Here is an 18,053-nt window from a genome sequence, read left to right on the forward strand (position 1 = left end):
GAAAACAACTGCCTAGGTGCATACACGACGCAACCTGAGATAAATTCCAAACACGCTGAAATCGTGTGAGGAAAGGGACACTCAAACCATGTTAAAATCGCAAGAAGAGGCTAAAACACAACTGCCTAGGTGCATACACGACACAACTTGAGATAAATTCCAAACACGCTGAAATCGTGTGAGGAAAGGGACACTCAAACCACGCTGAAATCGTGAGAGGAGGTCGCAAACAAAACGCCCAAGCGCGTACACAACGCAACTTGGGATAAATTCCAAACACGCTGAAATCGTGTGAGGAAATGGACACTCAAACCACGCTGAAATCGTGAGAGGAGGTCGAAAACAAAACGTCCAAGCGCGTACACGACGCAACCTGGGATAAATTCCAAACATGCTGAAATTGTGTAAGGAAAGGGACACTCAAACCATGCTGAAATCGTGAGAGGAGGTCTAACAACCCGCCCAGCGCGTCTACAATGCAACCTGAGATAAAACCCGCCCAGGCCCCCGCATCAGGCGTCCTAAGATAAATTCCAAACATGCTGAAATCGTGTGAGGAACGGGACACTCAAACCACGCTGAAATCGTGAGAGGAGGTCCAACAACCCGCCCAGTGCGTCTACAACGCAACCTGAGATAAAACCTGCCCAGGCCCGCGCATCAGGTGTCCTGAGATAAATTCCAACATGCTGAAATTGTGTGAGGAACGGGACACTCAAACCACGCTGAAATCGCGAGAACAGGCTTAAAAACAACCGTCTAGGTGCATACACAACGCAACCTGAGATGAATTCCAAACACGCTGAAATCGTGTGAGGAAAAGGACACTCAAACCACGTTGAAATCGTGAGAGGAGGTCGAAAACAAAATGCCCAAGCGCGTACACGACGCAAACTGGGATAAATTCCAAACACGCTGAAATCATGTAAGGAAAGGGACACTCAAACCACGCTAAAATCGTGAGAGAAAGTCCAACAACCCGCCCAGCGCGTCTACAACGTAACCTGAGATAAAACCCGCCAAAGCCCGTGCATCAGGCGTCCTGAAATAAATTCCAAACACGCTGAAATCGTGTAAGGAACGGGACATTCAAACCATGCTGAAATCGTGAGAGGAGGTCCAACAACCCGCCCAGTGCGTCTACAACGCAACCTGAGATAAAACCTGCCCAGGCCCGCACATCAGGCGTCCTGAGATAAATTCCAAATACGCTAAAATCGTGTGAGGAACGGGACACTCAAACCACACTGAAATCGTAAGAGGAGGTCCAAAAACAAACTGCCAGGTGCGTACACGACGCAACCCGAGATAAATTCCAAACACGCTGAAATCGTGTGAGGAAAAGGACACACTCAAACCACGCTGAAATCGTGAAAGGAGGTCCGAAAACAAACCGCCCAGGTGCGTACACGACGCAACTTGAGATAAATTCCAAACACGATGAAATCGTGTGAGGAAAGGGACACTCAAACCACGTTGAGATCATGAGAGGAGGTCTGAAACAAACTATCAGGCACGTGCTCGGCGCAACCTGAGAAAGTCCCGGAGGACAACAATCCTAAACGTAGCTCGGCGTAAAAGGATAAATATTACAAGATAACACAAGATGCAAATAAACGCAATAAGTGCGATGATATAGTACATGTTACAAGCAATGTAGAGCATGATGTTTAGGGAATGCAATAAACAGACAAAGCGGCACTTTAAAAAGCACCTCGTGGAGTGAGTGGCGGTAAACCGCTTTACTCTGACAGGGATCTCCTTTCCATTGTGTTCTTCGAACACTTACCTTCAACTCGCAGTACAAAGGTCCTGAAATGCTGACAAGAGGTAGCTTCTGCATGCTGAAACCACAAATGCCGTTTTCCTTCCTGATTATATTCACAACTTTCCCTCATTGCAAACATAGCCAAGATAACTTTGGCGGGGAATGGTACTCAGGAAGAGCACTTCTGATCGCCATTCTGGCCTGAAACAGTGAAACAGTCAACACAATATTCTGTTCACTTTGAACTTACAGCTCGTATGACACACTGCTCATTTTGAACACACAACTCATAACACGGTACTCAGTTTATTTTGAACATACACCTCATAACACAGTACTCTGTTTATTCTGAACACATAGCCCGTAACAGCACACTGCTCATTCTGAACACACAGCTCATTCTGGACGGATGAGATGCAATGACGGAACTTGCAGAAGTTGAAACACACTCAGATGCTCCGAATTTTCCCTCTTTTCTTTTACTTTGCAGTCTGGAATCTATATAGCTTTAGATAGGTCCTTGCTCTACTGTTCTCATGTGACCTGGGTCGAACCCTGCAGTTTTATGAAAGAACAAATCCTGTTTTGCACAAATATGGAGAATGGCACAGTACTCTGGGCACAAAACGATTTATTTTAGAAATTGAAATGAGAAAAGGGTTCTCAACCAGGTATTGAGCCTACGACTGACCACGGCCAAAACGATTCAACAATGGAAAACAAAGGAGAACAACCTAAACACAACTCAACAAAGGAAAGATAAGGTAAAACAACCTAAACACATCTATTGACACTCAAACGACTCAAAACAAGAATCGAAACAAACAAAAACACGCAAACACAACACTCAGCTGTGTTATAAAGACAAGAGACCTCTCGGTGCACGAGGAGCCAGTTTCTCTGGGTATTGTTCCCACCCCTTCTCATTTGTGATTCTCACATCACTCGGCCCTCAAGCTCTGTTTTTTTTTTTTTTTTTGAAAAAGCCCTTTTCCTCACTTTTTCTCTCAGCGCACATCTCTCTTGTAGACGTCCACGAACATCCCGGGAGGAAATCCCCCATTTTGTTCATTGGGCTCACTACAGTTCAGGACTCAAAGTCACGGTCCTGTATCTAATCTCGCAGAGTGCAATGCAAGACCGATGAATCATCAAACAGTCCAAATCCAGCAAATCGTTTTTGAAAATATATTTTTTTAAAGAAGTGCCAAACATGGATTGCTTTGCCAGATACAGAGTCGCCACCTAAATATTTTATTTTGGGAAATTTAGAAAACCCTGACTCGTTACCTAAAGCCACGTGTCCGTCATCACCAAAGTTGCCTCGGCTCGGGAACTTGGGTACGATTGGGGAAGGTCAGCTATGAGCACCCCCTCTCGCCCGATCCGAAGATCGGCCTCTACTAACCATGATATCTAGTTTTGAAAACATTATGCGTTCCTATTCTGATTAATTAGCTAGAATTGCTATGTGATGTGCACAGCAAAACAAGTATAGACTAGATCGCCTAATTTGGAACAAAGCATTGCATATCCGTTTATTTTGGAAATGTTTGAAGTTTGCTACTCGCAAGTAGGCTAAAATGCGGATTTCAATGAATTATCCCAATTCAAGTAATCCAACCTTCACCCACAGGCATTCAGGCAATTTATCACATAAGAATATAGCCACATGGTAAGTATGCTGTCATGTTAACATTCACACTCATGTGAGATGCTAAAGCATAAATACTCACATTGTATTCCAAGCCAAAACAGAGAACTTGTTAGTAATCAAATGTATGATCCAAGTCCATGTTAGAATGGCTAATGCATCGCAGGTAAAATGCAACTAGAATAGGCTCGGCTAATCTATGAATGGCATGTGAAATGTAACAGATAACATGTATTCAAGTTAGATTTGAAATACTATGCAATTAGTATGATGCGCCGAGCCCGGTGCATGCAATACAGATGAATGAATACACGCATGCATAGCATGAGGTATGCTAATTGAAATATGCCCTAAATCTAACCATTATAAGCGGTTAAATAAAAGGGAGAAAGAAATGGGGTTGGAAGACATGCACACACGCACCCACACTTATTACAATTTTGCCCTCACTCAAAAAGACCGAATAAATAATACAAGCCACCTAATTAACTAACTCACAAGCTAATTAATTATTACAGAACCAAATTGAATAAATAGCTACAACTAATTATTACACAACTTAATTAATTAACGAATCAATTAACTAATTAATGAATGACAACAAGCAGGTAGGGAAAGCAGTAAACGGTGCTATTCCAGCTCTGTTTGAAGAAGGGAGGCATGCATGCTCGCTTCGGTTCTTTGCCTCGAAATGCCTTCCGGTTGCTCTTTAGAGGCTCTGTTTGCAGGGTGTCTTCCAGCGCTTGCTGCTGGACCTTAATAAACACTGCATGGGAAGTCACCAGTGGCCTGCCGGCCAAAGGTGGTCCATTGCCGGCCATCAGTGACAGGCTGCCGGCCACTAGTGTGCTGTGACACCAAACTGCAACGAAGCACAAAATAGAGAAAATGGAGAGTTTCCCAAGGATATGTACGCACCGTGGCACTCCAAATCACCTCAAGACATCAAGGGAGAGGCCTAGTCGGATCCACGACCATCAATCACGCATCCCGATGCATGATGGCCAAAGATCCGACTTATGCCAATCAATATGAAAATGAATGCACAAATAAAGCAAGTAGAGCCTAGAACTCTATCATGAATCATCAAGAGCTTCGGCGACTGAGAATTGAGACACGTTCCATCATTTGAAGTATGAAACACCCCTCGTTCCTCGTGCTCGGATTAACACTTAATCCAAGCAATGCAACACATAAGCATGGAAAACATGCAACATGACCTAAATGTGCAAACATGCAACTAAACCAAGCATGCAACAAGCATATAAGCATGATGTGAGGTGATGACCTTGGACAACATGACAAAATGCAACATGAACATGTGAGCATGCAAGGTATGCAAAGCTAAACAAGTATGAGACAACATACGAAATGAAACAAGCATGCGACAACATGGTAAGATGGGCTTACACCAAAGATGGACAGCTCTCAAATAGGTGCAAATCAGTAGCCATAGCGATGAATTAAGCCATACAACACACTCAAGCATGCGAAATGCGAAAGGTTCATCAAAGGGGCCTAAAAGGGGTAACTCTCAAAAGTGCCTAAGAAGTGACAAATGTGCAAGTGTAACAACACTAGAGGCACTAAAATGAGATGATAAACGATGCCAAATCATCTAAATAGCTCAAGGATAGCATGCATGAATCACCGAAACACGTAACTTGCAAGGCCAATTACACTACAGCTATACAAAGCATGAAGGATATGGCAAGGGCAACCCAAAACAGTCCTATTACACTTCAAAATAAGCATAAAATCAAGTTTGAGCAAAGCCAAAATATGCTAGTATGATGAGTCAAAGCATCATGCACAAAGGGCTAGTAAACATGATTTGCTCTACACCTATATGGAGCATGCAAAGGATGATTAAACCAACTATGGATAGGGTCATAACATGCCAAATGATGACCAAATACATGCTGGAATGTAAACCAAACAAGCTAAAATGACATGGCATGGCATGGAGCATATGAAGCTAGTTTAGGAGACTTACATTACAAGTATATCATGCAAGCATGGAGTAACAAAACCAATTCAAAATAGGTTCATGGCATGGTAAAACATCACCAAAAACCCACTGAAATAGACTCAACACAAGCTAAGCACACATGCTATTTTGATGAGCTCTGAATGGAGTTACTTTACACATGCAAGATGCAAGAAAAATATGACCAAACCAGCCATGGACAAGGCCAAGGAAGGTCCTAAAAGTCACAAAAATAGGCCTGAACCAAGCCTCAAAGATGCATAGAGGGATGGCCCTTTGAAAGGCCAAAAATGCAAGCAAAGAGGAACACAAAGAGAGGGGACTACCCTCTCTGATTTAGGACCTCAAAACCACACCTTTACCACCAGAATCCCACTGGATTTCAGTGGTAGGAAGGCCAAACCAAGGCTAGCTCAGAGGCCTCAAGATATGGCTTAAAACAAAGCCAAACAAAGCATGCAAGGGGGCTACACACCCCAAACAGCAAAATGACCTTAACCAAACTTAAAAAGCACTTGAAAACAAGACTTTTTCCAGTTATAAGCAAAGCCTAAATCAATATTCAAAGAGGGCTAAAGCAAGGTGCAAGAAAGTGCAAAAATGGGGGAAACGCTCACCCTTGAAGACCCTCTTCGAAACCAGCAATTTCAGGGAGTGGAAGCTTGCTTTTAGACCTCAAGAAGACCTCCCAACAAGCTTGGTTCAATGGTAGTGGTGTATATCTAGGTGTTGTAGTGTAAAAATGCAAGGAAATCCAACTTCAAAGCATTAAACACAAACAATATAGAGAGAAAGGGAGTTTTTGCTCTCCAAAACTCAGAACCTCTGGCAAAGAGGGAGCCCTCTTGCTTATATAGAGGAATGCAAAGCCAAAGCTTCTTCAAGAAGCTTTACAAGGGCTTCATCCCTCCATACACGTGTATGGAGGGGAGCAAACAAAAAACCAGCTGGCTAAAAAGATCTGAAGGAAAACCAGCTGAGACAGGGGGGGTGTCGGCCATCATCAATGGCCCGCAGTGGCTCATTGGTGGCCGGCAGGGCATCACCAATGGCTGGCAGTTCCATGTCATGGCCGGCAGTGCACCAAGAAGGTCACTAAGAGAGGACCTAGCCGAGGTCCCAAAAAAAAGGCAGAAAGGATATAGGGTGTCCGGGAAGCTCGAACCGGTGACGTTCCACCGCGACAGTCGAGCACTCAGCAAGCAATCAAACTAGTTGTTGGGTGTACCTACAAGCACAACCAAGTCTTGAGGACGGTCAAAAATGGGGTGTCTACAGTTGCCCCTCTTTGTCAGAACTCAACAGTCACAAAGTGACGGGAGTGAGTGTCAAAGCCCAGAGACGACCCATTTTTGACAAGGCCGAAGACTCAGACAAGCAATCAATATAGGCATGCAGAGATGTGCCCGGCGGCTGGGGCAAAATGCAAACGGTATGCAAGATGCAAGAGCATGACTTATAATCATGCTAAGAAAGCTGTAACGAAGCATAACAATGCAACAGTTTTAAGCAAGTAAAAACCAAGCTACATTACAATGCAGAAAGGATGTAAGAGAATTATTCAATTCTCGCTATGTCTCACGCGGAGAACACTAAGAGCGACCGTTGGGGACACCCGAGGTCTCAAACAAGATTCCGACGCGTTGCACGTGAAAGGAAAAAGAGTGGCATAAGCATTAGAACATGTTCCAAATGCTCTTAACCAAAGATGGAGAAGCATAGAGACGTATCCCGGCGTTCTGGAAAGGTATAAGCATTGGAACGTATTCCAAATACTCTTAACCAAAGAAGGAGAAACATTGGGACATGTCCCGCTGTTTCCGAATCTGATCTTTGTCAGTTGGCCTAATGGTCATCATTGAGGCCTTGGCCCTCTACCGGGTTACAAAATCGGAGAAACCCTCCTTTGGCTCCTGCCTAGTCGTCTCGAGATCAGGGGTTGTAATCTCGATTTGTGTATTGTAGGAGCATTGATCGATGAAAGCCTCGGCCATCTCATTCGAATTCCTCTTAACATCGTCTTCCAATTTTGCATACCAGATGGCTGCTACACCCGACAGGTTCCGGCCGAATAAAGAAAGCTTTTGTAGTCTGGAGAGGCCCATCGGCCTTAGAATGTCTGAAAACAACCGTAGATGCACCATGGGATCCCCAGATCCGTCAAAGCGGTCAACTTGTGGCATCTTGAATCTGTCCGGCAGCGTCACGGCTGCGTCGGTATACCCGTCCTCAATGTCCGGAATGGACTTCACACCTTGAGATTTCTTGAACAGCTTTTCAAGCTTGCTCACTTTCAATGCTGTGGGGTCCACTTCAGACTCAAAGGGAGAATCCGGTAGGTTGGTGGGTGTTTTGGATAAGTGGGGTAGGATTGGGGGCGGAGCCGGTCCTGTCGGAATGTCCGTATCTCCTTGGACATTTGGTGCCTCCTCGGGTGCTGGAACTCCTGGTGGGGGTGGGGCTTGGTGCGAAGCAGATGCTCCGGTTTGCTGCTGTAACCTAGCGATCAACTTTGCTTGTTGAGCCATGACCTCGGCCTGTTGTTTGGCAAATTCATCTCGATGAACAGCATCCTGCTGTATGACCTTCATACTTTCTTGGAGTTAACGCATCATTTCCTCCATTCTTGTCATACTACCCTAATCTAGTTGAATAATAGGTGTATCTCCCTAAGGTAAAAGTAGATATCTCAACCCAACTGCGCACAGGTGAGATGGATAGTGACCGCTGATCCGAAGACTGTTGCACTGATGATCTGTGTCTGACTGGCCTTTTTACCCCGTTTTTGGCCAAGGAACACTGACTTCCCTTGAACTGAATCTCTGACCTGACAAAGTCTATCAGCACAAGTCCGATGAACCTCGGGAGATATTGGAGCCTTCTGAAGCTACGGTTCCAAGACTACCTAGCAAAAGAGAAAACATGCAGCATCTCAGCCTGATTTCACCAAAACAGATATGAGCGTAGCTGAATGACCGTGCTCTCTACCAAATTCTGCCCAAAAGTCTGCCTGTAAACTGATACCCTCAGGTAAAACTGATTCCCAAATACTGATGCCCGCAGGCCTGATACCCAGACTTGCAAATTGATACATGCATTCTTGTAGAGACACACTCTAAAAGCACATAACAAGCAAGTGAGAGCCAAAACACCCCTATGTTGGGGCAGGGTTTCCCTGTCCTATTTTGTCAGGAGCTAGGGTTTCACTACGCACGCAGCGGTTTCAAACAACCTATATCGGGTAAGCAACCTATCCTAGTTTGGATTAGTTGCTATGGATTCCGAATGCGCACTAGGTCGAATGGTCAAAAAGGGTACCCCGGTAAAACCGGGGTTTGTGTTCCCGTCGTGGCAGAGCCCGCAACTGGTCAGCCTTATGGCATGCTTCTCGAAGTGAGCCTCTGAAAAACCATTCAGGGATAGCATACGGCAAACACGGTGTCCTAGGCGCACCAATGCACATGCAATGCAAAGAAACACATAAGTGTAGTCAAAACACGATATCATGAGTTCGTGTCAAGTTCTCTAATTCCCCAGCAGAGTTGCCAAAAACTGTAGACGTCCCCGAACGTCCCGGGAGAAAATCCCCCGTTTTGTTCATTGGGCTCACTACAGCTCAGGACTCAAAGTCACGGTCCTGTATCTAATCTCGCAGAGTGCAATGCAAGACTGATGAATCATCAAAGAGTCCAAATCCGGCAAATCATTTTTGAAAACAGATTTTTTGAAAGAAGTGCCAAACATGGACTGCTTTTCCAGATACAGAGTCGCCACCTGTAACACGCCCGCGAGGGGCCCCGTTACAGTTCGGACTTGATTTGTGTCACGGTTCTTAATCTTGAACCAAAGAGTCCAAATCTGGCAAATCGTTTTGAGAAAACAGATTTTAGGAAAGAAGTGCCAAACATGGACTGCTTTGCCAGATACAGAGTCGCCACCTAAATATTTTTTATGGGGGAATTTAGGAAACCCTGACTTGGTGCCGAAGGCCACATGTCCGTCATCACCGGAGTTGTCTCGGCTCGGGAGCTAGGGTACGATTGGGGAAGGTCAGCTATGAGCACCCCCTCTCGCCCGATCCGAAGATCGGCCTCTACTAACCGTTGTATCCGTTTTTGAATACATTATGTGTTCTTATTCCATTGGTTAGCCTAGAATTACTATGTTATGCGCACAGCAAACAAGTATAGACTAGATTACCTAATTTGGAAACAAGCATTGCATATCCGTTTATCTTGAAAAACATTTTGGAATTTGTTACTCGCAAGTAGGCTAAAATACGAATTTCAAGGAGTTTTTCCAACTCAGGCCATCCAACCTTCACCCATAGGCATCCAAACAATTATATCACGTAAGCATTTAGCCGCATGGCAGGCATACTGTCATGGCAACACTCGCACGCATGCAGTATGCTAAAGTAGGAAAATACTTACATAGTACTCCGTGCCAAAACAATAAACTAGTTAGCAAACATGCATGATCCTAGTTCATGTTAGAGTGGCTAATGCAACGCATGCAAAATGCAATTAGAGTAGGCTCGGCTAACCTAAGCGTGGCATGTGAAATGCAATCAATTTGATGCACGTATTCAATTTGAAATTGAAGTATAAATGCAGTTAGCGTGATGCGCCGAGCCCGGTGCATGCAAAGCAAATGTATGAATGCACGCATGCATTGCATGAGGTATGCTGATTTAAACGTGCCCTAATGCTAACCATCAAAGCAGGTAAATAAAAGGGAAGAAAGAAGTGGGGATTGGAAGACATACACACCACTCACACACACTTATTACAGATTTTCCCTCGCTCGGAGGGACCGAATAAATAATACAAATTAATTAACTACGCAAGCTAATTAAATGTTACAAATTTCCTAATCAGCTAACAAACTAATTAAGCTAGGAAAAGCAGTAAACCGCCTCGGAAGGAGAGCCAGATGCAGCGCATGCTCGGGTCCCGCTCGGAAGTGCACGACCATGCATAGTCTGCCTCTGTTTTCCCTGCTCTGCCTCTCTGAAGGCTGCCAAAGTCTCAAGGATGCTTCTCTGGATACTGGAAATCACCACCGGCTGAGTAGAATTACCACCGGCAGTGAATTGTGGTCACTGGCACAAAATAGATCCATCGGCTGGTAATTTACTGCCGGTCGGCAAAGAATGCCTGCAGAACTTGCAACTCACAGCAGCAGAGGACAGAACTTGCATGGCAATACAATTCAAGCAATGTATGCACCAATCATGTCCCCTATCATGTTTGTGACTCAAAGGGGCATGTGTCTCGATTCTCGGACCGCCAATCACGCATTTCCATGCATGACGGCCCAAAGAATCAAGTGTGCAACTTTCATGTCAAATGAAATGCAAACCAAACAAACAAACCAAGGCCCAATTCCTATCACCAAGTCAAGGAATAAGGCATGCATGCAAGATGCAATGCAACCTAGGCATGCGAGCTAAGGATGCAACATGGCATGGCAAGACACTTATGCAAGCATACAAGCAAACATGAGGCAATGCAAATTGATGGAAAGGTGGACTTATACATGATTTAGGCAGCTCTAAATAGGCCTAAAACAGTGGCCAAAGTGCTATAAAATGAGGGCTAAATGACATGCAAACATGCACATGTTAAGGGAGCCGACACTTAGGCACAAATGGGACAACTCTCAAACACATTTGAAAGAAAGTAATCATGGACATATGGCATGCAAGGTAAGCATTGAAAATCATGTTAAAACATGGTGCCAAACCAAGCAACAAGTCAAGCTAAACATGCGACAAATGGCCCAAGTGCTTGAAGCAAGTCAAAGAGGCTTGAACCATGACCAAGCCAACCAAGCCTCACAAGGCTAAGAGGACTTAAAATAGGTTCAAGGCAGACCTAGACCATGCAAAGGGGACCCCCTAGATGGCATCTAAGTGGCTCAAAAATCAAAAGCATGCACAAAGGCCAAAACATGGAACATGCTACACAAGCTTTCAAAGCATTAAGGAGACATCCAAGGCAAACAAATAGGCATGCAAAGGGGATTGAAATGGCATGGTGGATAGTTCCAAAACACTAAATCAATGCCAGAATGCCATGCTATACATTCATACACTTAAGGCCAACAAGCCAGAATGCAAAGGAGCTATACTAAGCATGCCAAATCCGACCCAAACAACCTAGGACTGACCTTAAACATGGCAAAAGGAGCACAAAACCTTCACAAGGCTAAGCCTAAAACAAGCTAGAACAAAGGCTAACAACCTAAGGCATATTAAGGCAATAACATGGCATTACATGGTAGGTATGCTAAGCATGCATGGTGTACCAAAACCAACACACAACAAGGTTATATCATGGCATAATAAGCATGGAAAAAAACCAAGACATGATCAATACACACTCTAACATGATGCTCTCTCAAGAGGCCAAAAAGGGTCCCTTTCAAGGAAACAAGGAGAGGGGGTGGCCCTCCCCTTTTGGAGACTTCAAGGCACCATCTCCGCCACTGAAATCCCTCAAGATTTCAGTGGTGGAGAGGCCCAAACACCAAAGTCTCGAAACTCACTCAAAATAGCACAAAATGGGGCCTTTCAAGACCTAAGAGGGGTCAAACACCTCCAAACCACAAAACACTCTAAACAAACTATTTAGAGGGCCTAAAAACAGAACTTTTTTGTATTATACACCAAGCTCAAAAACGATTTTAAGACAGGTAAAAATACAATGCAAAAATGAGAAATATAAAGGCAAGATTGTTACCCTTGTTGACTTTCTTCAACAATGATGCTCCAACAGCCCTCCTTGGCTTGAAAACAGCTCCAAAACTTCAAAACCAACCTCTTAGAATCTCAGTAGCGAAGTGAAGGTGAAACACTATGTGTTTGTGTGCAACAGCAAGACACAAACACACTTTAACACACACAAGAGGGAGATATAGAGATAGAAAGTGTATGGATTCTAACCCTAGAACTCAAAACCCTAAAAATGGCTGTCTAAAAATATCTAAGGTGTTTCAAGTGTCTAACCTTAAAGCCAAGAGAGAAGGCTCTCTCTTATAGAGCCTTTTGTCTTGTAAAGCTTACAAGACAAGCTTCTCAAGAGAGAGATCCCTCCATACACGTGTATGGATGGGAGCCAAAAGCAAGACAGCTGTGATAAAATATCTGCAAAAGCAGATGCACAGTAGTCGGCCGGCTAAAAATGCCATTTTGGCAAAAAGGAGTGCCGACCGGCAACAAATAGTGCCGACCGGCAACAAAAAGTGTCGATGGCAGCAAAAACCAGCCGGTGACCTCTAGCGTCTGCCGGTGGTGTGTGGGGATGCCTCACAAGGCATTCCCTGCCCCTCCAAGGCAAAACACAAGTGTTTGGTGCAAAACTAGACACTAAACAGTCGAGTTCGGAGATCCTGAGGCAAGGCGCATAGCCGAGACCTCCGGGAACTCCAAACGAACACCAACATGGATGATCACCGAGTGTTCAAACGGTGACGTCCAAGTCTTGAGGACGGTCAAAAATGGAGTGTCTACAGTTGCCCCTCTGTGACAGAACTCGAAAGTCACAACAATGACGGGAGTGAATGTCAAAGCCCAGAGACGACCCATTTTTGACAAGGCCGAAGACTTAGACAAACATGCAAGACAAACAAGATATGCGCCCGAAGGCAGGGGCAAAATGCAAGACAATGCAAAAAAAGAATGCAAAATGATATGCAATATATACAAAATAATGTATAAATAATGCAAATGAAAATGCAATGCAATTGAAACAATGCAAACTATATGCAAAGCAATTGAATTACGATCCAATCACGAGTGGTTCGAAACCACACCTATGTCAAATAGATTGATGGAGGTAACAAGTCTGTCTACCATAAAACGGTCTACTAAACTATGAGCATCGTAGACAGACACAAGAACGAGTATTGGGGGGGGGGGGAATTGACACAAGTAGGGAAACGACCCGTTGGAGAAAGGACAATGATCCTAATGCCGGATGCAAAAATTACACTACAATGCAATATATATATATGGATATGCTGGGGAGGTGGCAACGGATATGGCACGCGGGCCAAACCAAATCTTGCCTAGGTAAGGCATGTACACATACAAGCCATGTCTAACATAGAACGGTCCACTGAACTATGCTTTGACACAAGAAGTATAGGCACATACCAGACCAAGCTCAACATGGAAAGGCGCAAGACATAAATGGAAGTGATGTAATGAATGCATGCAATCTAAAATGCAATGGAAATGGCACGCGGGCCAAACCAAATCTTGCCTAGGAGAGGCATGTACGCATACGAGCCATGTCTAACACAGAAAAGGTGCCGCAACCCTCAAACCAACATACCAGCGTGGAATAGGCGCGTACACATGCAGAACTGTGCTTTAACGTGAAAAGTAAGGGCACATACCAGACCAAGCTCAACCTGGAAAGGCGCAAGCCATAGATGGAAGGTGATGCAATAAATGCATGCAAACTACAATGCAATATCTATAAATATGCAATGGAATGGAAATGCAACATAATGGATATGGCACATGGGCCAAACCAAATCTTGCCTAGGAAAGGCATGTACGCATACGAGCCATGTCTAACACAGAAAAGGTGCCGCAACCCTCAAACCAACATACCAGCGTGGAATAGGCGTGTACACATGCAGAACTGTGCTTTAACGTGAAAAGTAAGGGCACATACCAGACCAAGCTCAATTTAGAAAGGCGCAAGCCATAGGCGGAGGAGGCAATGCAGTGAATGCTTGCAATCTACAATGCAATATCTACAAATATGCAATGGAATGGATATTTACAAAATGCATGACAATGCAGTATGATGCGATCTACTGGGGAAAATGCAATGAATGCATGCAAGCTACAATGGAAATGCATGACAATGCACTATGATGCAACGGCTATGATTGCAGCTTTCCCTATCTTACCAACAGGACGATATACTAGGTTAGTTCAGTATCCAGAACTGAGGCGCCGACATGCTGCCTCAATCTATGGGGCTTCCATATAGATTTCAAGCCGAGGATACACCCCTGGGTATTTAAACCAGACTTTAGTCTCGGAACTCCCGAACCTTTGCGTTCTAGGCATTGGCCGTTCGAACTCTAGTTTCCACCGTCCCAGTTGGTCTTCTAGGAACTCACCGCGAACATAGGCAGGTGGCTTTACCAGACCACCGAAAGTCGTTCGGGCACGACAAACACCAAAGGAATTGCACCTTCAAAGGATTTAGGGTCTCCTGGACCGGGATGCAAAATGTATGCATGACAATGTATGTGTTTTTTTGTTTTTGAAATGCAAATGATGTATAAAATGCATGTTGCATGGAATGCGCGACAACACGCGGCTTAAGATATGCATGACAATGCAAAATATCGAAAGTCGTTCGGGCACGACAAACACTGAAGGACTTGCACCTTCCGAGGATTTAGGGTCTCCTAGACCGTGGAGATTGCACAAGAAATGCATAACAATGCAAGTGAACTACACATATCAATGTGCCGAAGGTTTCGCACCTTCCAAGGATTTAAGGTCTCCTAGACCGTGTAGATCGCACGAGGAATGCATAACAATGCAAGTGAACTGCGCACATCAATATGCTGAAGGTTTCGCACCTTCGAAGGATTTAAGGTCTCCTAGACCGTGTAGATCGCACGAGGAATGCATAACAATGCAAGTGAACTGCGCACATCAATATACTGAAGGTTTCGCACCTTCGAAGGATTTAAGGTCTCCTAGACCGGGATGCAAAATCTATGCATGACAATGCAAATGAAAGCGAGGCAACGCAGGCCGCAAGGAATGTAAGACAATGCAAATGAGGCACGCATGCTAATGCAAATGACGACACACATGCCAATGGGAATGAGGCACACGTGCTAATGGAAATGAGGCACACGTGCCAATGAGAATGAGGCACGCGTGCCGATGCAAATGAGGCACGCGTGCCGATGCGAATGAGGCACGCGTACCGATGCAAATGAGGCACGCGTGTCGATGCAAATGAGGCATGATGCGAAATGATACAAATGAGACACGCATGCCTCATAAGATGCAAAATGAAACAAATGAGACACGCATGCCTCATAAAATGCAAGATGAAACAAATGAGACACGCATGCCTCATAAGGTGCAAAATGATACAAATGAGACACGCATGCCTCATAAGGTGCAAAATGATGCAAATGAGACACGCATGCCTCATAAGATGCAAAATGAAACAAATGAGACACGCATGCCTCATAAGATGCAAAATGAAACAAATGAGACATGTATGCCTCATAAGATGCAAAATGAAACAAATGAGACACGCATGCCTCATAAGATACAAAATGAAACAAATGAGACATGCATGCCTCATAGGATGCAAAATGAAACAAATGAGACACGCATGCCTCATAGGACGCAAAATGAAACAAATGAGACATGAATGCCTCATAAGATGCAAAATGATACAAATGAGACACGCATGCCTCATAAGGTGCAAAATGATACAAATGAGACACGCATGCCTCATAAGGTGCAAAATGATACAAATGAGACACGCATGCCTCATAAGGTGCAAAATGATACAAATGAGACACGCATGCCTCATAAGATGCAAAATGAAACAAATGAGACACGCATGCCTCATAAAATGCAAGATGAAACAAATGAGACACGCATACCTCATAAGATGCAAAATGATGCAAGTGTGACACGCACGCCACACGGAAAGTAAAATGATGCCAAGTGTGACACGCATGCCACACGGAATGTAAAATGATGCGAACGGACTTAAATGCGTAACAACGCACGTGTTTCGGAATGCATGACAATGCATAGTACGGGAATGCACGACAACGCGAACGATGCGCGAGGCGACGTATGTACATGACAATGCTTGTAATAAAAATGCAATGACAATGCATGAGAGATGTGCATGACAATGCAAGGGGTGCGTGTTACAATGCATGTAGTATGTGCATAACAATGCAACTGTGAGGCGCATGATAGCGCGATGTAATGCACCAAAATAGTGCAATGAACGCGTGCAACGCACACGGGGTAACTTTTGGATTTTGTAAAAGGCAAAAAGGATACCAAAGGATACAACATTGTATGAGTTGGAGTGCTACGCACAGAAGATGCGGTCCGGGGTCAAAACGGAGGCCGGTTGAGCATCGGAGATACACTTTCTTGCACTTTCTTGAGCTATGAAGACCAAAAACTACTCATATGGCCTAAACAAGGTTGTGGGAATACCACCGGCCGAGAGGGGAAGCCACCGGCTGTCCACCGGCTGCAAAATAATCTCATCGGCACAATATTCTGCCGGCCGGCACAAAATGTTACCGACCGGCAAAAGGTTCCTGAGTCGGGGTAGATTCGACATTTCACCATGGGTGTTTTAAAATAGGGTTTCTAAACCCTATTCCTCACTTCCTCCTTCGCCGAAAATCCACACCCTCTCTCTCTAGAGTGTTTTCCTCTCCTCTTTTCCCCGTTTCTTCGCGTTCTAAGCCCATTTCGTCGTCGGATTCGCGATTTTCTTCGCGTTTCGGACATTTTCAATCGAACAAATCTTTGTTTCGGTGCCTCTTTTGCCATTCCCACTTTTTTGTGGTTTGTTCCCCTTGCTTTCCTCTTGATTTCCGTACCCTTTTCACATCCCGACCTTTTCGTCCATTTTCGACCTTCTCGGGAGTTGACTTTTCGGTTGACTTTCCATATTCTAGCCCGGTTTTCCTTCCTCCGGCTATTTTCTCATCATTCTTGACATGGCGGACGACATTCCACAGGGCGGGACTCCCCCGGATCACGAGATGGATCCCGGGGTCGAGCTCCTACCTTTGAGCAAGCGTCCGTTCGACCCGGCGACCTACCGGCCAGCGATTCATGTTCTGCCCCCCGACGGACTTCGCCAGTTTCGGAGCTTCGAGAGGCACGTGCCGCCCGAGCTATTACTGCGTGAGCCTACCTCCCACCTGTCCTTCGGCGCTTCCGAGGTAACTTTCTTTCTCTGATTTACTTTCTGCAATGTAGGATACAAAACTGTCGTAGCTAGTTGTACTCTTTAACTGCTTTAGTTCAGGTACCCTATATACTGTAGTTGATTGTAAATATACGTACAACTGATATCTGCTTGAGACTGACACATACACACACACTGCACTAGCCCTGAATCATCCAAACACACGGCGCACACTGTATTTCACTGCACACACACTGGTACCCCGTATTTGCTTGAGTCTGTTAACACGTACACATGCTACACTGTACTGAACCACCCGAACACGCTGACGCATCACACGTTGTAGTTCACTGTAGGCACACCGGCACCCGGTATTTGTTTAAATTTGTAAAACTTGCACGCATGCTACATCTGCTCTGAACCACCCGAACATGCTGACACATCACACGCCGTAGTTCACTGTAAGCACACCGGCACCCGGAATTTGTTTAAATCTGTCAAACTTGCACACATGCTACATCTGCTCTGAACCACCCAAACACGCTGACGCATCACATCTATATGCTTCTTAGAACTGCATTTTGAATATTGCCTTGCAATTGTTGTTTTCTGTTTGCAGGGGGATTCCCATACCATCCGTGGGTATGGGAATACCGGCGCCAGGGACTGGTATGCCGAGCTTCC

The sequence above is a fragment of the Camellia sinensis genome, chromosome 1 (assembly GCF_055761805.1).
Source record: "Camellia sinensis isolate YWXY chromosome 1, ASM5576180v1, whole genome shotgun sequence".
Taxonomy (NCBI): Eukaryota; Viridiplantae; Streptophyta; class Magnoliopsida; order Ericales; family Theaceae; genus Camellia; species Camellia sinensis.